The sequence below is a fragment of the Pan troglodytes genome, chromosome 17 (assembly GCF_028858775.2).
Source record: "Pan troglodytes isolate AG18354 chromosome 17, NHGRI_mPanTro3-v2.0_pri, whole genome shotgun sequence".
Lineage (NCBI taxonomy): Eukaryota > Metazoa > Chordata > Mammalia > Primates > Hominidae > Pan > Pan troglodytes.
Genome location: NC_072415.2, coordinates 12,519,882 through 12,545,879, shown reverse-complemented (window position 1 = coordinate 12,545,879; position 25,998 = coordinate 12,519,882). Strand labels below are relative to the sequence as shown.

The following is a 25,998-nucleotide window of genomic DNA, read 5'->3' as shown; positions in this document are numbered from 1 at the left end:
TAGGGACTGTCGTGTCACTCCTGTAGTCCTAGAGCGTTTCTGTTGAACCCTAATTTTTAGGCCTCAAAGAGTGGGCTTCAGAGATAAAGAGGTTTAGGCAGGGACAGGGCGAGGAGCGTGGGGTGTACTTTCGCTTTCCAATAAGTGAGGCAATCCAGGAAAGTGAGTTAATTTGGCCAAATAAAGCTTGTTTTTATGTGGGCCTCCTGTGCCCTGGTGGGGATGTAGGATGGGACCAGAATCTGGTGGACTGAGGAGTGAATTTCCAAGTATTGGGCCTGCTCTGATGGGGGCTTGGGGAGGTTGTCCTCACCACCCGCCCTCCTTCTCTGAGGCCTGAGTGGCCTAATTCCCTCTGGGCACAGAGGGACTCCTTCAGCTCCCTAACAGTGCTGCCCTGGGTCTTTTCAGGGAGAATTTGACTTTAGGAACAGGGAACATGGACTTACCCCACTAGATCTCACTTCTCCCACTCACAGCTACACCACTCTTACGTCAGCCTCCTTCCAGGTGCCACTCGGCCAGGGGTCCACAGTTCTTCCCCTGCTACCAACCAGCCCAGTGGGGAAATACCTCCTACGACTGCCAGTTTTTGTGTTTGTGTGTGTGTGTGTGTGTGTGTGTGTTTTAACCAGGAAGTTACAGATAACTTCGTTAACTGCATGAAGGAATTGTCCTGAACTCAGTCTCTGTGGCCAACCTAGCCTCCAGGTTCTCTAGGATGCTAGGAAGGGAGTGGAGACCCTTGGACCAGGCTAACCACCATGTGCCATCCTCCACACACCCCTGCCCACAGGACTAGGAATTCCTGCAGTGCAGGGACTCTGTCTGCTGCCTGGCACAGAATGGTTGCCCAAACATACTTCTTGAGGTAAACGGAATGGCAGTCAATACAAAAACTCACCCTCACTCTGCACACCACCATAGCCACTGCTGGCTAGCAGGCACCCTAGCCAGGCTGGGAGATAACATGGCGGCTGGCAGCAGCTTGGGCTTTGACCAGACCAGTGGTTAGTAGGGTGGGAGAGCATCCTGAGCCTAGGATGGGGCGGGGACTGGAGCAAGGCACCTGGAATCCAGAAATTTGGGGGTAAGCCAAGGCAGACCCACCGCCCCAGTGCACTTCTGCTTTCTATCTCCAGTCTCATGGCTCCCTGGACCCCCAAAAGTTATGAAAACTAAACCAGAGCTGAGAACTGTGCTAGGAAGGAATTGCCTGTCAACCCGAGGGGTGCAAAGAGGAACCACCATTGGGTCCATTAAGAAATCCACAAATAAAACAAAAATAAATCAGTGTGACACAGACAACCTGGCTGAAGGAAAGGTTTCTCTCTATGCCTCAGCCCTGCTCCAGGGCTACCAAACAGATCAGGCTTAATATTTAAAATGTTTAATAGTTAAAATTTTTTAACAATTTAACTTTAAAAAGGTCACACATTTTCTGATCCAGCAATGCCCCAATCAGATTGTTTCATTTTATTATTATTATCAACAGTGTCCCCTTTTTGGAACCTGTAAAATAGTTCCTTTCAGGAGTTTGGAGCCAGGCCAGGCACCGTCAGTGCATGGGATGAGATGGGCAGGTTTGGAACTCCTCTGTCTAGTGAGGATCACGGTCTGCAGAGAAGGGTTGGCCTCCCCATCTCCCTTCAAGGCTTAAAGCAAGGAGAACCATCCCGAATTTGGTTCCTTTTCTCCTAAGTATCTTTAGAGGCAATCCACCCTGTGACTAGGTGACTAGGTGAAGGACTGAGGTCCAGAAAGGAGCTATCTTAAACCTGGAATCCCATTTCCTAGTCTGCAGCCTTAAGCAGTTTCCCTCTCAGACAACTAGCCCTCTCCTTCCTCCACATGGAAACCCATGGCTTACAGGGATGGTTGTTGCTTTCCCTAAAGAAATTCAGGAAGGGAGATCTAAGGGTCAGTTCTCAGCGGTGGCGTTCTTTAAAGGGGACGCAGCCTGACTGCCAGGAGGGGAGAACGAGTCGGCTCAGCCAATGCGCATGCGCGAAACTCGAGCAGCTTCTCCCTTCACAGTGGTTCCCATGGTTGTCTTAGAAACCAGTCCCCGAGGCTTGGCAAAGGGGGAGACTTCCGTGGCAGTGCTTCGGTGTCAAGGCTCTGAGGCTCCGGCCTGACCTCTCCACCGGGTCGAGGGGAAAGTCTCCGGATGCCAAGAGTCACAAAGGGCCAAACAGGGTGAGGAAACCCGACGCAGAGTCCGGAGAAGGCAGGACGGCATCCCTCCCTCAGGCCTGTCCGGACGGTGTTGGTTGGGGTGAGTCTCCCCAAAAGTCGTGACGCGGTGATCTCGAGGACAGCCTGCGTGCCCCTGGGGTGCTCTCTCACCGAAGGGTCATTCTCGTAGAAAGCAGAACACCACAGCCTCAGGGGTTGCCTGGGGGTGTGTGTTTCAATGCCTCTGCTATAAGACTCTGTGTGTGTGTGTGTGTATGTGTGTGCGTGTGTCTGTGTGTGTATGTGTGTGTGTGTGTGTCTGTGTGTGTGTCTCCCATTCTCTCTTCTCTCTCTGTCTCTCAGTCTCTGTGTGTTTCTTTCCCTCTCTCTGTCGGTTTGTGTGTGTGTGCCCGTGTGCCTGTGTGTCCTTGGCCGAATGTGCCCTCTGCACCACAAAGCTGCTTCTCGCATGGCGGCCTGTCTTTGGTGAGCCTGTTTCTGCCTCTCTGCCTGGGTCATGAGACCAGTTGTCAATCCTTTTCGCCGACGCGGTTCCGCTTTGGGTGTGTGAAGGCCTGGCCCACGTGAGGAGATGCTTCAGTCCCAGAGCAATTGAAATATCATCCCCATCCTGAGCGGCCTCTTTTCTAGGATCAAGAGGAACACACTGCAGACGAGGACACGAGCCCCACAGGAGCCTTTGTCCTGCAGGAGACCAGCAGACCCACGTCAGAGAAGATGCTTGTATCTTTTCATGGCTCTTCTCTGAGAAATGAAGCCACACCACAATACGGTCTGGAAGAGGAAGCCGGGAATGGGAGATGGCAACAATCCCTGTCACTGGAACGCTGGCCTCTCTGGAGAAGCCACCCTTTTGGAACCCCAACCTTTATGACCCTGGCAGTGGAACGGTGATATATCCTGCCTGGCCGCCGGCATCTGCCCTGTCCTCCCTCCTGCTCTGCCCCACCTGTGTCTCAAGTGCCTCGATGCCTCTCGCTGACGCCCAATGTCTTCAACAAAGATGACTTCCCAGTCCGTCAGGGAGACATTTCTTCGAGATCCGTGTCGTGATTGTTTCTCTCTACAAATGTGTTTCTGCTTGATTGGGCAGGACACATGACCTGAGAGCTCCTGGCTTCCATTCGTGTCTCAGGCAGGGAAGCTTCCTTCTTCTCCACCTTTCCCCTCATGGGTGGATGGATTGCCTAGAATGAGCGCTAGGCGACCGTGACTGGCCTTGTCTTCCAGGAAAGGTAGTGTCGCATTTCCTCTGCACCTCCTGTCTAATTCATGAGGGACATCCTCTCCTCTGCTCCTGGGTGGACTGACTCCCTTGATCTTCTGGCTGAAATGAATGTCAGGGAACCAAACGGACTGGGCTGGGGCTGGGGCTGTGGCTGGGCACAGCCGAAGTTGCATCAGGGCTACCAGGGCGGTGGAGGGTTGGGGGTGGGGCGAATTTTGCAGAAACCTCTTTGCTCCTCTGGTAGGCATGTGAAAATGTGGCTTGGGTCAGGCACAGGACCCCCACCCCCTGGGTCCTAGGTGTTCTTCAATTTTCCTTGGCATTGATGGAAAGGTCAACGGTTTCCCCATTCAACCGGCACATGCCTGGACACCACCCTTTGTTACACCGTCGCCCCGTATGCCTCCGGTGACACACATTAACACCAACTGCTGTGGGATACGCCAGTGCCACGCGTGGTCACATGGTCTCCACCTCGGATTCGCCCCTGTTCCTCTATGCAGGTGTCCTGTAAAGCGCGGTCAGCTTTCCGGACCCTAGGGCTTTTACAAGCGGGACAGGCCACTGCTCTTTCAAAGGAGGAGGGAGGCAGAGGGCTGATGGATGAGTGAATTTGCAGCTGACACTAGGCCTTGAGACCTATGGGATCATTCTGTGCTGCAGCGAGGCCCTGCCTGCCTCACCAGATTTGGTGAGCCCATCCTATCTCACTCGAAGGGGACCAAAATCGGATCTCAATGGGAGCCCAGAGAACACAGCAGGCGTCCTGAAGCTCCCCCTCCCTCGGTGGAAGTCGGCTCAAGCAGGTCCTGAGGTGAAGACTCCTCGGGGTTCGGCCCTGTGACAGGAGAAGACACCCGCGGCCCGCTCTCCCACACTGCCCCAAACTGGACCCTGGATCTAGCCGCCGCCACGGGGGTAGCAGGAGCCTCGCTGCTGCGGTGCTCAGAGGTGACAGTATTTAAAGGGGACCCAGCCTGCCTTCCAGGAGCGGAGCGCGAGTTGGCTCAGCCAATGCGCATGCGCGAGGCGGGAGCGGCTTCTCCAGTCACAGTGGTTCCCACGGTTGTCTTAGAAACCAGTCTCCGAGGCTTGGCGAAGAAGGAGCCCTCCGTGGCAGTGCTTGGGTTTCGGGGCTCTGAGGCTCCGGCCTAACCTCTTCATGGGGTTGACGGGAATGTGCCCAGATGCCAGGAGTCGCAAAGGGCTGACTACCATGAGGAAAGCCCAGCAGAGATGGGGGAAGCAGCACGGGATCCCAGCCTCAGGCCTGCCCGGACGGTGTTGGTTGGGGTGAGTCTCCCCAAAAGTCGTGCCTCTGTCAGTGATCTCTAGGACAGGTCGGCCTGCATGCCCCTGGGCTGCTCTCTCACCCGAGGGTCGTTCTCGTAGAGAGCAGAACATCACAGCCTCAGGGATTGCTTGGGGGTGTGTTTTTCAATGCCCTCCTTCTTAGAAAGAGCAGTGGCCTGCCTTGCTTCTAAAAGCTCTGGGGCTCCGGAAACCCGACAGCGCTTTACAGGACACCTGCAAAGAGGAACAGGGGCAAATCCGAGGCGGAGACCATGTGACCACGCGTGGCACTGGCCTATCCCACAGCAGCTGGTGTTAATGTGTGTCACTGGAGGCATACGGGGAGATGGTGAAACAAAGGGTGGTGTCCAGGAACGTGCAGGTGGAAGGGGGAAATGGGTGACCTTTCCATCAATGCCAAGGAAAATCGAAAAAAACATGGGACACGCGGGGAGGGGGGGGGGCTGTGCCGGACCCAAGCCAAGTTTTCAAATGCCTACCAGAGGAGCAAAGAGGTTTCTGCAAAATTCGCCCCACCCCAAACCCTCCAAGGCCCTGGCAGCCCTGACACAACTTTGGCTGCACCGAGCCCCAGCACCAGCCCCCAACCCTTGGGTTCCCTGACATTCTTTTCTGCCAGATGATCAAGGGGATCAGTCCACCCAGGAGCAGAGGAGAGGATGTCCCTCAAGAATGAGATAGGAAGTGCAGAAGAAATGCGACACCACCTGTCCTGGAAGACAAGGCCAGTCACGGTCACCTAGCGCTCATTCTAGGCAATCCATCCACCCATGAGGGGAAAGGTGTAGAAGAAGGAAGCTTCCCTGCCTGAGACACCTATGGAAGCCAAGAGTTCCCAGGTCATGAGACCAGCCCAATCAAGCAGAAACACGTTTGTAGAGAGAAACAATCATGACACGGATCTCGAAGAAAAGTCTCCCTGACAGACTGGGAAGTCATCTTTGTTGAAGGCATTTGGCCAGAGCTAGAGGCATCCAGGCCCCTCAGAAACAGGGGAGGCAGAGCAAGACGGACGACAGAGCAGAGGCCGGAGCCCAGGCAGGACACAGCACCCTGCCACCTCCACAGACATAAGGGGTGAGTTTCCAAAAGGGTGGCTTCTCCAGGGAGGCCAGCGTTCCAGGGACAGGGATTGTTGCCATCTCTCATTCCCGGCTTCCTCTTGCAGACTGTATGCTGGTGTGGCTTCATTTCTCAGAGAAGAGTTGTGAAAAGACGAAAGAATCTTCTCTGAAGTGGGACCGATGCTTTCCTGTAGGACAAAGAGCTCCTGTGGGATTCTTCTCCTCGTCTGCAGTGTGTTCATCTTGATCCTAGAAAAGAGGCCGCTGAAGATGGGGATGAGACTTCAATTGCTCCGAGACCGACGCATCTCCTCACGTGGGACAGGCTTTCACAGAGCCAAAGTGGATCCGCGGCAGCAAAAACGATTGACATCTGGCCTCATGACCCAGGCATAGACACAGAAAGAGGCTCAACAAAGACAGGCCGCCATGCGAAAAACTGCTATGTGGCACACAGGGCACATCCAGACAAAAACACACACGCACACGGGCATGCACACACAAACCCACAGAGAGTGGGAAAGAAACACACAGAGACTGAGAGACAGAGAGAGAAGAGAGAATGGGAGACACGCACACATACACAAACACACACAGAGTCATACAGCAGAGGCATTGAAATACAAAACCCCAGGCAACCCTTGAGGCTGTGGGGTTCTGCTCTGGAGGAGAACCACCCTCGGGTGAGAGAGCAGCGCAGGGGCATGCAGGACAACCCGTATTCGAGATCACGGATGGCGGCACAACTTTTGGGGAGACTCACCCCAACCAACACCGACAGTGCAGGCCTGAGGCTGGGATCCCTTGCTGCTTCCCCCGTCTGCGCCTGGGGTTTCATCATCATGGTCGGCCCTTTGCGACTCCAGGCATCCGCAGACGTTCCCTTCGACCCCGCGGAGAGGTGAGGCCGGAGCTTCAGAGCCTCCACACCCAAGCACTGCCAAGGAGGGCTCCTGCTCTGCCAAGGCTCGGGGACTGGTTTCAAAGACAACTGTGGGAACCACTGTGATGGGAGAAACCGCTCGCGCCTCACGCATGCGCATTAGCTGAGCCGACTGACGCTCCACTCCTGACAGACAGGCTGCATCCCCTTTAAATTTCGCCATCGCCACGAGGCGGCTGCGATGCTCCTGCGGCCGCCGCGGCGTCGGCTGGATCCCGGGTCCTGTATGGGGTGGCGTGGGAGAGGGGGCCGCGGGTGTCTCTTCCTATCGCAGGCCGAAACCCCAGGGGTCCTGTCCTCAGGACCTGTTTGAGCCGACTTCCACCGAGGGAGGGGGAGCTTCAGGACGCCTGCTGTGTTCTCCAGACACCCGTTGAGATCCGATTTTGGCCTCCGCTGAGTGGGATAGGATGGGCTCACCACATCTGGTGAGGCTGGCAGGGCCTCACTGCAGCACCGAATGATGCCATAGGTCTACAGGCCTAGAATACGCTGCAAATTCACTCTTCCATCAGCCCTCTGCCTCCCTCCTCCTTTGAAAGAGCAGTGGCCTGCCCCGCTTGTAAAAGCCCTAGGGTTCCGGAAAGCCGACCGCTCTTTACAGACCACCTGAAAAGAGGAACAGAGGCAAATCCGAGGGGGAGACCATGTGACCACGCCTAGCACTGGCGAATCCCACAGCAGTTAGGGTGAATGTGTGTCACCGGAGACATACTGGGGGACGGTGAAACAAAGGCTGGGTTCCAGGCACGTACCGGTGGAAGGGGGAAACGGGTGACATTTCCTTCAATTCCAAGGAAAATCAAAGAACACCTGGGACCCGGGGGCTGGGGGGGCCGCCTGTGTCTGACCCAAGCCATATTTTCAAATGCCTACCAGAGGAGCAAAGAGGTTTCTGCAAAATTCGCAAAACCGCCAATCCTTCACTGACCTGGTAGCCCTGACGCAACTTCGGATGGCAAAAACACAGACACGGTGGGAAAGAAACACACAGAGACTGAGAGACAAAGAGAGAAGAGAGAATGGGAGACACACACAGACACACACACACACACACACACACACACACACACACAGAGTCATACAGCAGAGGCATTGAAATAGACAACCCCAGGCAACACCTGAGGCTGCAGGTTTCTGCTCTGGAGGAGAAAAACAGTCGGGTGAGAGAGCAGCCCAGGGGGATGCAGGCCGACCCGTCCTCCAGATCACAGACGGCGGCACGAATTTTGGGGAGACTCACCCCAACCAACACAGTCCGTGCAGGCCTGAGGCTGGGATCCCGTGCTGCTTCCCCCGTCTCTGCCTGGGGTTTCATAATCATGGTCGGCCCTTTGGGAATACAGGCATCCGCAGACGTACCCCTCGACCAAGTGAAGAGGTGAGGCCGGAGCCTCAGAGCCTCGACACCCAAGCACTGCCACGGAGGGCTCCTGCTCTGCCAAGCCTCGGGGACTGGTTTCTAAGACAACCGTGGGAACCACTGTGACAGGAGAAACCGATCGCGCCTCGTGCATGCGCATTGGCTGAGCCGAATCGCGCTCCACTCCTGACAGATAGGCTGCGTCCCCTTTAAATTTCGCCATCGCCACACAGCGGCCGTGAGGCTCCTGCTGCCGCCGTGGTGGCGGCTGCATCCTGGTTCCTGTTTGGGGCGGCGTGGCAGAGGTGGCTGCGGTTGTCTCGTCCAATCCCAGGCACAAACCCCAGCGGTCCTGTCCTCAGGATCTGCTTGAGCCGACATCCACCGAGAGAGTGGGAGCTTCAGGACACCTGCTGGGTTCTCCGGACTCCCATTGAGATCCGATTTTGGCCCCCTCCCAGTGAGGTAGGTTGGGCTCACCACATCTTGTGAGGTCGGCATGGCCTTGCTACAGCACCGAATGATCCGATAGGTCTAATGGCCTAGTGTCAGCTGCCAATTCACTCATCCATCAGCCCTCTGCCTCCCTCCTCCTTTGAAAGAGCAGTGGCCTGCCCCGTTTGTAAAAGCCTTGGGGATCCTGAAAGCCTATCGTGCTTATAGGACACCTGCAAAGAGGAAGAGAGGCGAATCCGAAGGGGAGACCATGTGAGCACGCGTGGCGCTGGCCAGTCTCACAGCAGTTGGTGTTAATGTGTGTCACCGGAGATATAATGGGGGACGGTGAAACAGAGGCTGGGTTCCAGGCATGTGCCAATGGAAGGGGGAAACCGGTGACCTTTCTATCAATGCCAAGGAAAATCAAAGAACACCGGGGACCCGGGGGCTGGGGGGGCCGCCTTTGCCTTACGCAAGCCACGTTTTCATATGCCTACCAGAGGAGCAAAGAGGTTTCTACAAAATTCGCAATACCCACAATCCTCAAGCGAGCTGGTAGCCCTGACGCAACTTCGGCTGGCACAAACCCACAGAGTGGGAAAGAAACACACAGAGACTGAGAGACAGAGAGAGAAGAGAGAATGGGAGACACACACACAGACACACACACACAAAAACACAAACACGCACACACACACACACAGAGTCATACAGCAGAGGCATTGAAATACACACCCCCAGGCAACCCCTGAGGCTGCGGGGTTCTGCTCTGGAGGAGAACCACCCTCGGGTGAGAGAGCAGCCCAGGGGCACGCAGGCCGACCCGTCCTGGAGATCACGGACGGCGGCACGAGTTTTGGGGAGACTCACCCCAACCAACACCGTCCGTGCATGCCTGAGGCTGGGATCCCGTGCTGCTTCCCCCGTCTCTGCCTGGGGTTCCGTCATCATGGTCGGCCCTTTGCGACTCTAGGCATCCGCAGACGTTCCCTTCGACCCCGTGGAGAGCTGAGGCCGGAGCCTCAGAGCCTCGACACCCAAGCACTGCCACGGAGGGCTCCTGCTCTGCCAAGCCTCGGGGACTGGTTTCTAAGACAACCGTGGGAACCACTGTGACGGGAGAAACCGCTCGTGCCTCGCGCATGCGCATTGGCTGAGCCGACTCGCGCTCCACTCCAGACAGATAGGCTGCGTCCCCTTTAAATTTCGCCATGGCCACGCGGCGGCCGCGATGCTCCTGCTTCCGCCGCGGTGGCGGCTGGATCCTGGTTCCTGTTTGGGGCGGCGTGGCAGAGGGGGCCGCGGGTGTCTCGTCCTATCCCAGGCACAATCCCCAGAGGTCCTGTTCTCAGGAACTGCTTGAGGGGACTTCCACCGAGGGAGTGGGAGCTTCAGGAAGCCTGCTGGGTTCTCCAGAGTCCCGTTGAGATCCGATTTTGGCCCCCTCCGAGTGAGATAGGTTGGGCTCACCACATCTGGTGAGGTCGGCATGGCCTCGCTACAGCACCGAATGATCCCATAGGTCTAAAGGTCTAGGGTCACCTGCCAATTCACTCATCCATCAGCCCTCTGCCTCCCTCCTCCTTTGAAAGAGCGGTGGCCTGCCTCGTTTGTAAAAGCCCTGGGGATCTGGAAACCCGACCCTGCTTATAGGACACCTGCAAAGAGGAAGAGAGGCGAATCCGAGGGGGAGACCATGTGAGCAAGCGTGGCACTGGCCAGTCTCACAGCAGTTGGTGTTAATGTGTGTCACCGGAGACATGCTGGGGGACGGTGAAACAGAGGGTGGGTTCCAGGCATGTGCCAGTGGAAGGGGGAAACCGGTGACCTTTCTATCAATGCCAAGGAAAATCACAGAACACCGGGGACCTGGGGGCTGGGGGTCCGCCTGTGCTTTACGCAAGCCACGTTTTCATTTGCCTACCAGAGGAGCAAAGAGGTTTCTACAAAATTTGCAACACCCCCAATCCTCAAGCGACCTGGTAGCCCTGACGCAACTTCGGCTGGCACAAACCCACAGAGTGGGAAAGAAACACACAGAGACTGAGAGACAGAGAGAGAAGAGAGAATGGGAGACACACACACAGAAACACACACACACACAGAGTCATACAGCAGAGGCATTGAAATACACACCCCCAGGCAACCCCTGAGGCTGCGGGGTTCTGCTCTGGAGGAGAACCACCCTCGGGTGAGAGAGCAGCCCAGGGGCACGCAGGCCTCCACGTCCTCGAGATCACGGACGGCGGCATGAGTTTTGGGGAGACTCACCCCAATCAACACCGTCACTGCTTGCCTGAGGCTGGGATCCCGTGCTGCTTCCCCCGTCTCTGCCTGGGGTTCCGTCATCGTGGTCGGCCCTTTGCGACTCCAGGCATCCGCAGACATTCCCTTCGACCCCGCGGAGCGGTGAGGCCGGAGCCTCAGAGCCTGGAAACCCAAGCACTGCCACGGAGGGCTCCTGCTCTGCCAAGCCTCGGGGACTGGTTCCTAAGACAACCGTGGGAACCACTGTGACCGGAGAAACCGCTCGCGCCTCGCGCATGCGCATTGGCTGAGCCGACTCGCGCTCCACTCCAGACAGATAGGCTGCGTCCCCTTTAAATTTCGCCATGGCCACGCGGCGGCCGCGATGCTCCTGCTGCCGCCGCGGCGGCGGCTGGATCCTGGTTCCTGTTTGGGGCGGCGCGGCAGAGGGGGCCGCGGGTGTCTCGTCCTATCCCAGGCACAAACCTCAGCGGTCCTGTCCTCAGGACCTGCTTGAGGGGACTTCCACCGAGGGAGCGGGAGCTTCAGGAAGCCTGCTGGGTTCTCCGGACTCCCGTTGAGATCCGATTTTGGCCCCCTCCGAGTGAGATAGGATGGGCTCACCACATCTGGTGAGGTCTGCATGGCCTCGCTACAGCACCGTAGGATCCCATAGGTGTAAAGGCCTAGTGTCAGCTGCCAATTCACTCATCCATCAGCCCTCTGCCTCCCTCCTCCTTTGAAAGAGCAGTGGCCTGCCCCGCTTGTAAAAGCCCTGGGGATCCGGAAAGCCGACCGTGCGTATAGGACACCTGCAAAGAGGAAGAGACGCGTATCCGAGGGGGGATCATGTGACCACGCGTGGCACTGGCCAATCTCACAGCAGTTGGTGTTAATGTGTGTCACCAGAGACATGCTCGGGGAAGGTGAAACAGAGACTGGGTTCCAGGCATGTGCCGGTGGAAGGGGGAAAAGGGTGACCTTTCCATCAATGCCGTGGAAAATCAAGGAACACCTGGGACCCGGGGGCTTGGGGGGGCGCCTGTGCCGGACCGAAGCCACGTTCTCAAATGCCTACCAGAGGAGAAAAGAGGTTTCTACAATATTCGCAACACCCCCAATCCTCAAGCGACCTGGTAGCCCTGACACAACTTCGGCTGGCACAAACCCACAGACAGTGGGAAAGAAACACACAGAGACTGAGAGACAGAGAGAGAAGAGAGAATGGGAGACACACACACAGAAACACACACACACACACACACACACAGAGTCATACAGCAGAGGCATTGAAATACACACCCCCAGGCAACCCCTGAGGCTGCGGGGTTCTGCTCTGGAGGAGAACCACCCTCGGGTGAGAGAGCAGCCCAGGGGCACGCAGGCCGACCCGTCCTGGAGATCACGGACGGCGGCACGAGTTTTGGGGAGACTCACCCCAACCAACACCGTCCGTGCATGCCTGAGGCTGGTAACCCGTGCTGCTTCCCCCGTCTCTGCCTGGGGTTCCGTCATCATGGTCGGCCCTTTGCGACTCTAGGCATCCGCAGACGTTCCCTTCGACCCCGTGGAGAGCTGAGGCCGGAGCCTCAGAGCCTCGACACCCAAGCACTGCCACAGAGGGCTCCTGCTCTGCCAAGCCTCGGGGACTGGTTTCTAAGACAACTGTGGGAACCACTGTGACGGGAGAAACCGCTCGTGCCTCGCGCATGCGCATTGGCTGAGCCGACTCGCGATCTACTCCTGACAGATAGGCTGCGTCCCCTTTAAATTTCGCCATGGCCACGCGGCGGCCGCGATGCTCCTGCTTCCGCCGCGGCGGTGGCTGGATCCTGGTTCCGGTTTGGGGCGGCGTGGCAGAGGTGGCCGCGGTTGTCTCATCCAATCCCAGGCACAATCCCCAGAGGTCCTGTTCTCAGGAACTGCTTGAGGGGACTTCCACCGAGGGAGTGGGAGCTTCAGGAAGCCTGCTGGGTTCTCCGGAGTCCCGTTGAGATCCGATTTTGGCCCCCTCCGAGTGAGATAGGTTGGGCTCACCACATCTGGTGAGGTCGGCATGGCCTCGCTACAGCACCGAATGATCCCATAGGTCTAAAGGTCTAGGGTCACCTGCCAATTCACTCATCCATCAGCCCTCTGCCTCCCTCCTCCTTTGAAAGAGCGGTGGCCTGCCTCGTTTGTAAAAGCCCTGGGGATCTGGAAACCCGACCCTGCTTATAGGACACCTGCAAAGAGGAAGAGAGGCGAATCCGAGGGGGAGACCATGTGAGCACGCGTGGCACTGGCCAGTCTCACAGCAGTTGGTGTTAATGTGTGTCACCGGAGACATACTGGGGGACGGTGAAACAGAGGCTGGGTTCCAGGCATGTGCCAATGGAAGGGGGAAACCGGTGACCTTTCTATCAATGCCAAGGAAAATCAAAGAACACCGGGGACCCGGGGGCTGGGGGGGCCGCCTTTGCCTTACGCAAGCCACGTTTTCATATGCCTACCAGAGGAGCAAAGAGGTTTCTACAAAATTCGCAATACCCCCAATCCTCAAGCGACCTGGTAGCCCTGACGCAACTTCGGCTGGCACAAACCCACAGAGTGGGAAAGAAACACACAGAGACTGAGAGACAGAGAGAGAAGAGAGAATGGGAGACACACACACAGAAACACACACACACACAGAGTCATACAGCAGAGGCATTGAAATACACACCTCCAGGCAACCCCTGAGGCTGCGGGGTTCTGCTCTGGAGGAGAACCACCCTCGGGTGAGAGAGCAGCCCTGGGGCACGCAGGCCTCCACGTCCTCGAGATCACGGACGGCGGCATGAGTTTTGGGGAGACTCACCCCAATCAACACCGTCACTGCTTGCCTGAGGCTGGGATCCCGTGCTGCTTCCCCCGTCTCTGCCTGGGGTTCCGTCATCATGGTCGGCCCTTTGCGACTCCAGGCATCCGCAGACATTCCCTTCGACCCCGCGGAGCGGTGAGGCCGGAGCCTCAGAGCCTGGAAACCCAAGCACTGCCACGGAGGGCTCCTGCTCTGCCAAGCCTCGGGGACTGGTTCCTAAGACAACCGTGGGAACCACTGTGACCGGAGAAACCGCTCGCGCCTCGCGCATGCGCATTGGCTGAGCCGACTCGCGCTCCACTCCAGACAGATAGGCTGCGTCCCCTTTAAATTTCGCCATGGCCACGCGGCGGCCGCGATGCTCCTGCTGCCGCCGCGGCGGCGGCTGGATCCTGGTTCCTGTTTGGGGCGGCGCGGCAGAGGGGGCCGCGGGTGTCTCGTCCTATCCCAGGCACAAACCTCAGCGGTCCTGTCCTCAGGACCTGCTTGAGGGGACTTCCACCGAGGGAGCGGGAGCTTCAGGAAGCCTGCTGGGTTCTCCGGACTCCCGTTGAGATCCGATTTTGGCCCCCTCCGAGTGAGATAGGATGGGCTCACCACATCTGGTGAGGTCTGCATGGCCTCGCTACAGCACCGTAGGATCCCATAGGTGTAAAGGCCTAGTGTCAGCTGCCAATTCACTCATCCATCAGCCCTCTGCCTCCCTCCTCCTTTGAAAGAGCAGTGGCCTGCCCCGCTTGTAAAAGCCCTGGGGATCCGGAAAGCCGACCGTGCGTATAGGACACCTGCAAAGAGGAAGAGACGCGTATCCGAGGGGGGATCATGTGACCACGCGTGTCACTGGCCAATCTCACAGCAGTTGGTGTTAATGTGTGTCACCAGAGACATGCTCGGGGAAGGTGAAACAGAGACTGGGTTCCAGGCATGTGCCGGTGGAAGGGGGAAAAGGGTGACCTTTCCATCAATGCCGTGGAAAATCAAGGAACACCTGGGACCCGGGGGCTTGGGGGGGCGCCTGTGCCGGACCGAAGCCACGTTCTCAAATGCCTACCAGAGGAGAAAAGAGGTTTCTACAATATTCGCAACACCCCCAATCCTCAAGCGACCTGGTAGCCCTGACACAACTTCGGCTGGCACAAACCCACAGACAGTGGGAAAGAAACACACAGAGACTGAGAGACAGAGAGAGAAGAGAGAATGGGAGACACACACACAGAAACACACACACACACACACACACACAGAGTCATACAGCAGAGGCATTGAAATACACACCCCCAGGCAACCCCTGAGGCTGCGGGGTTCTGCTCTGGAGGAGAACCACCCTCGGGTGAGAGAGCAGCCCAGGGGCACGCAGGCCGACCCGTCCTGGAGATCACGGACGGCGGCACGAGTTTTGGGGAGACTCACCCCAACCAACACCGTCCGTGCATGCCTGAGGCTGGTAACCCGTGCTGCTTCCCCCGTCTCTGCCTGGGGTTCCGTCATCATGGTCGGCCCTTTGCGACTCTAGGCATCCGCAGACGTTCCCTTCGACCCCGTGGAGAGCTGAGGCCGGAGCCTCAGAGCCTCGACACCCAAGCACTGCCACAGAGGGCTCCTGCTCCGCCAAGCCTCGGGGACTGGTTTCTAAGACAACCGTGGGAACCACTGTGACGGGAGAAACCGCTCGTGCCTCGCGCATGCGCATTGGCTGAGCCGACTCGCGATCTACTCCTGACAGATAGGCTGCGTCCCCTTTAAATTTCGCCATGGCCACGCGGCGGCCGCGATGCTCCTGCTTCCGCCGCGGCGGTGGCTGGATCCTGGTTCCGGTTTGGGGCGGCGTGGCAGAGGTGGCCGCGGTTGTCTCATCCAATCCCAGGCACAATCCCCAGAGGTCCTGTTCTCAGGAACTGCTTGAGGGGACTTCCACCGAGGGAGTGGGAGCTTCAGGAAGCCTGCTGGGTTCTCCGGAGTCCCGTTGAGATCCGATTTTGGCCCCCTCCGAGTGAGATAGGTTGGGCTCACCACATCTGGTGAGGTCGGCATGGCCTCGCTACAGCACCGAATGATCCCATAGGTCTAAAGGTCTAGGGTCACCTGCCAATTCACTCATCCATCAGCCCTCTGCCTCCCTCCTCCTTTGAAAGAGCGGTGGCCTGCCTCGTTTGTAAAAGCCCTGGGGATCTGGAAACCCGACCCTGCTTATAGGACACCTGCAAAGAGGAAGAGAGGCGAATCCGAGGGGGAGACCATGTGAGCACGCGTGGCACTGGCCAGTCTCACAGCAGTTGGTGTTAATGTGTGTCACCGGAGACATACTGGGGGACGGTGAAACAGAGGCTGGGTTCCAGGCATGTGCCAATGGAAGGGGGAAACCGGTGACCTTTCTATCAATGCCAAGGAAAATCAAAGAACACCGGGGACCCGGGGGCTGGGGAAGCCGCCTTTGCCTTACGCAAGCCACGTTTTCATATGCCTACCAGAGGAGCAAAGAGGTTTCTACAAAATTCGCAATACCCCCAATCCTCAAGCGACCTGGTAGCCCTGACGCAACTTCGGCTGGCACAAACCCACAGAGTGGGAAAGAAACACACAGAGACTGAGAGACAGAGAGAGAAGAGAGAATGGGAGACACACACACAGAAACACACACACACACAGAGTCATACAGCAGAGGCATTGAAATACACACCTCCAGGCAACCCCTGAGGCTGCGGGGTTCTGCTCTGGAGGAGAACCACCCTCGGGTGAGAGAGCAGCCCTGGGGCACGCAGGCCTCCACGTCCTCGAGATCACGGACGGCGGCATGAGTTTTGGGGAGACTCACCCCAATCAACACCGTCACTGCTTGCCTGAGGCTGGGATCCCGTGCTGCTTCCCCCGTCTCTGCCTGGGGTTCCGTCATCATGGTCGGCCCTTTGCGACTCCAGGCATCCGCAGACATTCCCTTCGACCCCGCGGAGCGGTGAGGCCGGAGCCTCAGAGCCTGGAAACCCAAGCACTGCCACGGAGGGCTCCTGCTCTGCCAAGCCTCGGGGACTGGTTCCTAAGACAACCGTGGGAACCACTGTGACCGGAGAAACCGCTCGCGCCTCGCGCATGCGCATTGGCTGAGCCGACTCGCGCTCCACTCCAGACAGATAGGCTGCGTCCCCTTTAAATTTCGCCATGGCCACGCGGCGGCCGCGATGCTCCTGCTGCCGCCGCGGCGGCGGCTGGATCCTGGTTCCTGTTTGGGGCGGCGCGGCAGAGGGGGCCGCGGGTGTCTCGTCCTATCCCAGGCACAAACCTCAGCGGTCCTGTCCTCAGGACCTGCTTGAGGGGACTTCCACCGAGGGAGCGGGAGCTTCAGGAAGCCTGCTGGGTTCTCCGGACTCCCGTTGAGATCCGATTTTGGCCCCCTCCGAGTGAGATAGGATGGGCTCACCACATCTGGTGAGGTCTGCATGGCCTCGCTACAGCACCGTAGGATCCCATAGGTGTAAAGGCCTAGTGTCAGCTGCCAATTCACTCATCCATCAGCCCTCTGCCTCCCTCCTCCTTTGAAAGAGCAGTGGCCTGCCCCGCTTGTAAAAGCCCTGGGGATCCGGAAAGCCGACCGTGCGTATAGGACACCTGCAAAGAGGAAGAGACGCGTATCCGAGGGGGGATCATGTGACCACGCGTGTCACTGGCCAATCTCACAGCAGTTGGTGTTAATGTGTGTCACCAGAGACATGCTCGGGGAAGGTGAAACAGAGACTGGGTTCCAGGCATGTGCCGGTGGAAGGGGGAAAAGGGTGACCTTTCCATCAATGCCGTGGAAAATCAAGGAACACCTGGGACCCGGGGGCTTGGGGGGGCGCCTGTGCCGGACCGAAGCCACGTTCTCAAATGCCTACCAGAGGAGAAAAGAGGTTTCTACAATATTCGCAACACCCCCAATCCTCAAGCGACCTGGTAGCCCTGACACAACTTCGGCTGGCACAAACCCACAGACAGTGGGAAAGAAACACACAGAGACTGAGAGACAGAGAGAGAAGAGAGAATGGGAGACACACACACAGAAACACACACACACACACACACACACAGAGTCATACAGCAGAGGCATTGAAATACACACCCCCAGGCAACCCCTGAGGCTGCGGGGTTCTGCTCTGGAGGAGAACCACCCTCGGGTGAGAGAGCAGCCCAGGGGCACGCAGGCCGACCCGTCCTGGAGATCACGGACGGCGGCACGAGTTTTGGGGAGACTCACCCCAACCAACACCGTCCGTGCATGCCTGAGGCTGGTAACCCGTGCTGCTTCCCCCGTCTCTGCCTGGGGTTCCGTCATCATGGTCGGCCCTTTGCGACTCTAGGCATCCGCAGACGTTCCCTTCGACCCCGTGGAGAGCTGAGGCCGGAGCCTCAGAGCCTCGACACCCAAGCACTGCCACAGAGGGCTCCTGCTCCGCCAAGCCTCGGGGACTGGTTTCTAAGACAACCGTGGGAACCACTGTGACGGGAGAAACCGCTCGTGCCTCGCGCATGCGCATTGGCTGAGCCGACTCGCGATCTACTCCTGACAGATAGGCTGCGTCCCCTTTAAATTTCGCCATGGCCACGCGGCGGCCGCGATGCTCCTGCTTCCGCCGCGGCGGTGGCTGGATCCTGGTTCCGGTTTGGGGCGGCGTGGCAGAGGTGGCCGCGGTTGTCTCATCCAATCCCAGGCACAATCCCCAGAGGTCCTGTTCTCAGGAACTGCTTGAGGGGACTTCCACCGAGGGAGTGGGAGCTTCAGGAAGCCTGCTGGGTTCTCCGGAGTCCCGTTGAGATCCGATTTTGGCCCCCTCCGAGTGAGATAGGTTGGGCTCACCACATCTGGTGAGGTCGGCATGGCCTCGCTACAGCACCGAATGATCCCATAGGTCTAAAGGTCTAGGGTCACCTGCCAATTCACTCATCCATCAGCCCTCTGCCTCCCTCCTCCTTTGAAAGAGCGGTGGCCTGCCTCGTTTGTAAAAGCCCTGGGGATCTGGAAACCCGACCCTGCTTATAGGACACCTGCAAAGAGGAAGAGAGGCGAATCCGAGGGGGAGACCATGTGAGCACGCGTGGCACTGGCCAGTCTCACAGCAGTTGGTGTTAATGTGTGTCACCGGAGACATACTGGGGGACGGTGAAACAGAGGCTGGGTTCCAGGCATGTGCCAATGGAAGGGGGAAACCGGTGACCTTTCTATCAATGCCAAGGAAAATCAAAGAACACCGGGGACCCGGGGGCTGGGGGGGCCGCCTTTGCCTTACGCAAGCCACGTTTTCATATGCCTACCAGAGGAGCAAAGAGGTTTCTACAAAATTCGCAATACCCCCAATCCTCAAGCGACCTGGTAGCCCTGACGCAACTTCGGCTGGCACAAACCCACAGAGTGGGAAAGAAACACACAGAGACTGAGAGACAGAGAGAGAAGAGAGAATGGGAGACACACACACAGAAACACACACACACACAGAGTCATACAGCAGAGGCATTGAAATACACACCTCCAGGCAACCCCTGAGGCTGCGGGGTTCTGCTCTGGAGGAGAACCACCCTCGGGTGAGAGAGCAGCCCTGGGGCACGCAGGCCTCCACGTCCTCGAGATCACGGACGGCGGCATGAGTTTTGGGGAGACTCACCCCAATCAACACCGTCACTGCTTGCCTGAGGCTGGGATCCCGTGCTGCTTCCCCCGTCTCTGCCTGGGGTTCCGTCATCATGGTCGGCCCTTTGCGACTCCAGGCATCCGCAGACATTCCCTTCGACCCCGCGGAGCGGTGAGGCCGGAGCCTCAGAGCCTGGAAACCCAAGCACTGCCACGGAGGGCTCCTGCTCTGCCAAGCCTCGGGGACTGGTTCCTAAGACAACCGTGGGAACCACTGTGACCGGAGAAACCGCTCGCGCCTCGCGCATGCGCATTGGCTGAGCCGACTCGCGCTCCACTCCAGACAGATAGGCTGCGTCCCCTTTAAATTTCGCCATGGCCACGCGGCGGCCGCGATGCTCCTGCTGCCGCCGCGGCGGCGGCTGGATCCTGGTTCCTGTTTGGGGCGGCGCGGCAGAGGGGGCCGCGGGTGTCTCGTCCTATCCCAGGCACAAACCTCAGCGGTCCTGTCCTCAGGACCTGCTTGAGGGGACTTCCACCGAGGGAGCGGGAGCTTCAGGAAGCCTGCTGGGTTCTCCGGACTCCCGTTGAGATCCGATTTTGGCCCCCTCCGAGTGAGATAGGATGGGCTCACCACATCTGGTGAGGTCTGCATGGCCTCGCTACAGCACCGTAGGATCCCATAGGTGTAAAGGCCTAGTGTCAGCTGCCAATTCACTCATCCATCAGCCCTCTGCCTCCCTCCTCCTTTGAAAGAGCAGTGGCCTGCCCCGCTTGTAAAAGCCCTGGGGATCCGGAAAGCCGACCGTGCGTATAGGACACCTGCAAAGAGGAAGAGACGCGTATCCGAGGGGGGATCATGTGACCACGCGTGTCACTGGCCAATCTCACAGCAGTTGGTGTTAATGTGTGTCACCAGAGACATGCTCGGGGAAGGTGAAACAGAGACTGGGTTCCAGGCATGTGCCGGTGGAAGGGGGAAAAGGGTGACCTTTCCATCAATGCCGTGGAAAATCAAGGAACACCTGGGACCCGGGGGCTTGGGGGGGCGCCTGTGCCGGACCGAAGCCACGTTCTCAAATGCCTACCAGAGGAGAAAAGAGGTTTCTACAATATTCGCAACACCCCCAATCCTCAAGCGACCTGGTAGCCCTGACACAACTTCGGCTGGCACAAACCCACAGACAGTGGGAAAGAAACACACAGAGACTGAGAGACAGAGAGAGAAGAGAGAATGGGAGACACACACACAGAAACACACACACACACACACACACACAGAGTCATACAGCAGAGGCATTGAAATACACACCCCCAGGCAACCCCTGAGGCTGCGGGGTTCTGCTCTGGAGGAGAACCACCCTCGGGTGAGAGAGCAGCCCAGGGGCACGCAGGCCGACCCGTCCTGGAGATCACGGACGGCGGCACGAGTTTTGGGGAGACTCACCCCAACCAACACCGTCCGTGCATGCCTGAGGCTGGTAACCCGTGCTGCTTCCCCCGTCTCTGCCTGGGGTTCCGTCATCATGGTCGGCCCTTTGCGACTCTAGGCATCCGCAGACGTTCCCTTCGACCCCGTGGAGAGCTGAGGCCGGAGCCTCAGAGCCTCGACACCCAAGCACTGCCACGGAGGGCTCCTGCTCTGCCAAGCCTCGGGGACTGGTTTCTAAGACAACCGTGGGAACCACTGTGACGGGAGAAACCGCTCGTGCCTCGCGCATGCGCATTGGCTGAGCCGACTCGCGATCTACTCCTGACAGATAGGCTGCGTCCCCTTTAAATTTCGCCATGGCCACGCGGCGGCCGCGATGCTCCTGCTTCCGCCGCGGCGGTGGCTGGATCCTGGTTCCGGTTTGGGGCGGCGTGGCAGAGGTGGCCGCGGTTGTCTCATCCAATCCCAGGCACAATCCCCAGAGGTCCTGTTCTCAGGAACTGCTTGAGGGGACTTCCACCGAGGGAGTGGGAGCTTCAGGAAGCCTGCTGGGTTCTCCGGAGTCCCGTTGAGATCCGATTTTGGCCCCCTCCGAGTGAGATAGGTTGGGCTCACCACATCTGGTGAGGTCGGCATGGCCTCGCTACAGCACCGAATGATCCCATAGGTCTAAAGGTCTAGGGTCACCTGCCAATTCACTCATCCATCAGCCCTCTGCCTCCCTCCTCCTTTGAAAGAGCGGTGGCCTGCCTCGTTTGTAAAAGCCCTGGGGATCTGGAAACCCGACCCTGCTTATAGGACACCTGCAAAGAGGAAGAGAGGCGAATCCGAGGGGGAGACCATGTGAGCACGCGTGGCACTGGCCAGTCTCACAGCAGTTGGTGTTAATGTGTGTCACCGGAGACATACTGGGGGACGGTGAAACAGAGGCTGGGTTCCAGGCATGTGCCAGTGGAAGGGGGAAACCGGTGACCTTTCTATCATTGCCAAGGAAAATCAAAGAACACCGGGGACCCGGGGGCTGGGGGGGCCGCCTTTGCCTTACGCAAGCCACGTTTTCATATGCCTACCAGAGGAGCAAAGAGGTTTCTACAAAATTCGCAATACCCCCAATCCTCAAGCGACCTGGTAGCCCTGACGCAACTTCGGCTGGCACAAACCCACAGAGTGGGAAAGAAACACACAGAGACTGAGAGACAGAGAGAGAAGAGGGAATGGGAGACACACACACAGAAACACACACACACACAGAGTCATACAGCAGAGGCATTGAAATACACACCTCCAGGCAACCCCTGAGGCTGCGGGGTTCTGCTCTGGAGGAGAACCACCCTCGGGTGAGAGAGCAGCCCAGGGGCACGCAGGCCTCCACATCCTCGAGATCACGGACGGCGGCATGAGTTTTGGGGAGACTCACCCCAATCAACACCGTCACTGCTTGCCTGAGGCTGGGATCCCGTGCTGCTTCCCCCGTCTCTGCCTGGGGTTCCGTCATCATGGTCGGCCCTTTGCGACTCCAGGCATCCGCAGACATTCCCTTCGACCCCGCGGAGCGGTGAGGCCGGAGCCTCAGAGGCTGGAAACCCAAGCACTGCCACGGAGGGCTCCTGCTCTGCCAAGCCTCGGGGACTGGTTCCTAAGACAACCGTGGGAACCACTGTGACCGGAGAAACCGCTCGCGCCTCGCGCATGCGCATTGGCTGAGCTGACTCGCGCTCCACTCCTGACAGATAGGCTGCGTCCCCTTTAAATTTCGCCATGGCCACGCGGCGGCCGCGATGCTCCTGCTGCCGCCGCGGCGGCGGCTGGATCCTGGTTCCTGTTTGGGGCGGCGCGGCAGAGGGGGCCGCGGGTGTCTCGTCCTATCCCAGGCACAAACCTCAGCGGTCCTGTCCTCAGGACCTGCTTGAGGGGACTTCCACCGAGGGAGCGGGAGCTTCAGGAAGCCTGCTGGGTTCTCCGGACTCCCATTGAGATCCGATTTTGGACCCCTCCGAGTGAGATAGGATGGGCTCACCACATCTGGTGAGGTCTGCATGGCCTCGCTACAGCACCGTAGGATCCCATAGGTGTAAAGGCCTAGTGTCAGCTGCCAATTCACTCATCCATCAGCCCTCTGCCTCCCTCCTCCTTTGAAAGAGCAGTGGCCTGCCCCGCTTGTAAAAGCCCTGGGGATCCGGAAAGCCGACCGTGCGTATAGGACACCTGCAAAGAGGAAGAGACGCGTATCCGAGGGGGGATCATGTGACCACGCGTGTCACTGGCCAATCTCACAGCAGTTGGTGTTAATGTGTGTCACCAGAGACATGCTGGGGGAAGGTGAAACAGAGACTGGGTTCCAGGCATGTGCCGGTGGAAGGGGGAAAAGGGTGACCTTTCCATCAATGCCGTGGAAAATCAAGGAACACCTGGGACCCGGGGGCTTGGGGGGGCGCCTGTGCCGGACCGAAGCCACGTTCTCAAATGCCTACCAGAGGAGAACAGAGGTTTCTACAATATTCGCAACACCCCCAATCCTCAAGCGACCTGGTAGCCCTGACACAACTTCAGCTGGCACAAACCCACAGACAGTGGGAAAGAAACACACAGAGACTGAGAGACAGAGAGAGAAGAGAGAATGGGAGACACACACACAGAAACACACACACACACACACACACACAGAGTCATACAGCAGAGGCATTGAAATACACACCCCCAGGCAACCCCTGAGGCTGCGGGGTTCTGCTCTGGAGGAGAACCACCCTCGGGTGAGAGAGCAGCCCAGGGGCACGCAGGCCGACCCGTCCTGGAGATCACGGACGGCGGCACGAGTTTTGGGGAGACTCACCCCAACCAACACCGTCCGTGCATGCCTGAGGCTGGTAACCCGTGCTGCTTCCCCCGTCTCTGCCTGGGGTTCCGTCACCATGGTCGGCCCTTTGCGACTCTAGGCATCCGCAGACGTTCCCTTCGACCCCGTGGAGAGCTGAGGCCGGAGCCTCAGAGCCTCGACACCCAAGCACTGCCACGGAGGGCTCCTGCTCTGCCAAGCCTCGGGGACTGGTTTCTAAGACAACCGTGGGAACCACTGTGACGGGAGAAACCGCTCGTGCCTCGCGCATGCGCATTGGCTGAGCCGACTCGCGATCTACTCCTGACAGATAGGCTGCGTCCCCTTTAAATTTCGCCATGGCCACGCGGCGGCCGCGATGCTCCTGCTTCCGCCGCGGCGGTGGCTGGATCCTGGTTCCTGTTTGGGGCGGCGTGGCAGAGGTGGCCGCGGTTGTCTCATCCAATCCCAGGCACAATCCCCAGAGGTCCTGTTCTCAGGAACTGCTTGAGGGGACTTCCACCGAGGGAGTGGGAGCTTCAGGAAGCCTGCTGGGTTCTCCGGAGTCCCGTTGAGATCCGATTTTGGCCCCCTCCGAGTGAGATAGGTTGGGCTCACCACATCTGGTGAGGTCAGCATGGCCTCGCTACAGCACCGAATGATCCCATAGGTCTAAAGGTCTAGGGTCACCTGCCAATTCACTCATCCATCAGCCCTCTGCCTCCCTCCTCCTTTGAAAGAGCGGTGGCCTGCCTCGTTTGTAAAAGCCCTGGGGATCTGGAAACCCGACCCTGCTTATAGGACACCTGCAAAGAGGAAGAGAGGCGAATGCGAGGGGGAGACCATGTGAGCACGCGTGGCACTGGCCAGTCTCACAGCAGTTGGTGTTAATGTGTGTCACCGGAGACATACTGGGGGACGGTGAAACAGAGGCTGGGTTCCAGGCATGTGCCAATGGAAGGGGGAAACCGGTGACCTTTCTATCAATGCCAAGGAAAATCAAAGAACACCGGGGACCCGGGGGCTGGGGGGGCCGCCTTTGCCTTACGCAAGCCACGTTTTCATATGCCTACCAGAGGAGCAAAGAGGTTTCTACAAAATTCGCAATACCCCCAATCCTCAAGCGACCTGGTAGCCCTGACGCAACTTCGGCTGGCACAAACCCACAGAGTGGGAAAGAAACACACAGAGACTGAGAGACAGAGAGAGAAGAGAGAATGGGAGACACACACACAGAAACACACACACACACAGAGTCATACAGCAGAGGCATTGAAATACACACCTCCAGGCAACCCCTGAGGCTGCGGGGTTCTGCTCTGGAGGAGAACCACCCTCGGGTGAGAGAGCAGCCCTGGGGCACGCAGGCCTCCACGTCCTCGAGATCACGGACGGCGGCATGAGTTTTGGGGAGACTCACCCCAATCAACACCGTCACTGCTTGCCTGAGGCTGGGATCCCGTGCTGCTTCCCCCGTCTCTGCCTGGGGTTCCGTCATCATGGTCGGCCCTTTGCGACTCCAGGCATCCGCAGACATTCCCTTCGACCCCGCGGAGCGGTGAGGCCGGAGCCTCAGAGCCTGGAAACCCAAGCACTGCCACGGAGGGCTCCTGCTCTGCCAAGCCTCGGGGACTGGTTCCTAAGACAACCGTGGGAACCACTGTGACCGGAGAAACCGCTCGCGCCTCGCGCATGCGCATTGGCTGAGCCGACTCGCGCTCCACTCCAGACAGATAGGCTGCGTCCCCTTTAAATTTCGCCATGGCCACGCGGCGGCCGCGATGCTCCTGCTGCCGCCGCGGCGGCGGCTGGATCCTGGTTCCTGTTTGGGGCGGCGCGGCAGAGGGGGCCGCGGGTGTCTCGTCCTATCCCAGGCACAAACCTCAGCGGTCCTGTCCTCAGGACCTGCTTGAGGGGACTTCCACCGAGGGAGCGGGAGCTTCAGGAAGCCTGCTGGGTTCTCCGGACTCCCGTTGAGATCCGATTTTGGCCCCCTCCGAGTGAGATAGGATGGGCTCACCACATCTGGTGAGGTCTGCATGGCCTCGCTACAGCACCGTAGGATCCCATAGGTGTAAAGGCCTAGTGTCAGCTGCCAATTCACTCATCCATCAGCCCTCTGCCTCCCTCCTCCTTTGAAAGAGCAGTGGCCTGCCCCGCTTGTAAAAGCCCTGGGGATCCGGAAAGCCGACCGTGCGTATAGGACACCTGCAAAGAGGAAGAGACGCGTATCCGAGGGGGGATCATGTGACCACGCGTGTCACTGGCCAATCTCACAGCAGTTGGTGTTAATGTGTGTCACCAGAGACATGCTCGGGGAAGGTGAAACAGAGACTGGGTTCCAGGCATGTGCCGGTGGAAGGGGGAAAAGGGTGACCTTTCCATCAATGCCGTGGAAAATCAAGGAACACCTGGGACCCGGGGGCTTGGGGGGGCGCCTGTGCCGGACCGAAGCCACGTTCTCAAATGCCTACCAGAGGAGAAAAGAGGTTTCTACAATATTCGCAACACCCCCAATCCTCA

The 25,998-nt window shown here is 58.4% G+C and overlaps 2 pseudogenes; one reads left to right on the top strand and one right to left on the bottom strand.

The window, feature by feature from the left end:
- Nucleotides 1–1,234: 1,234 nt before the first annotated feature.
- Nucleotides 1,235–2,873, bottom strand: LOC134808666 (protein FAM27E3-like; annotated as a pseudogene).
- Nucleotides 2,874–5,985: 3,112 nt separating this feature from the next.
- Nucleotides 5,986–6,775, top strand: LOC134808703 (protein FAM27D1-like; annotated as a pseudogene).
- Nucleotides 6,776–25,998: the final 19,223 nt, after the last annotated feature.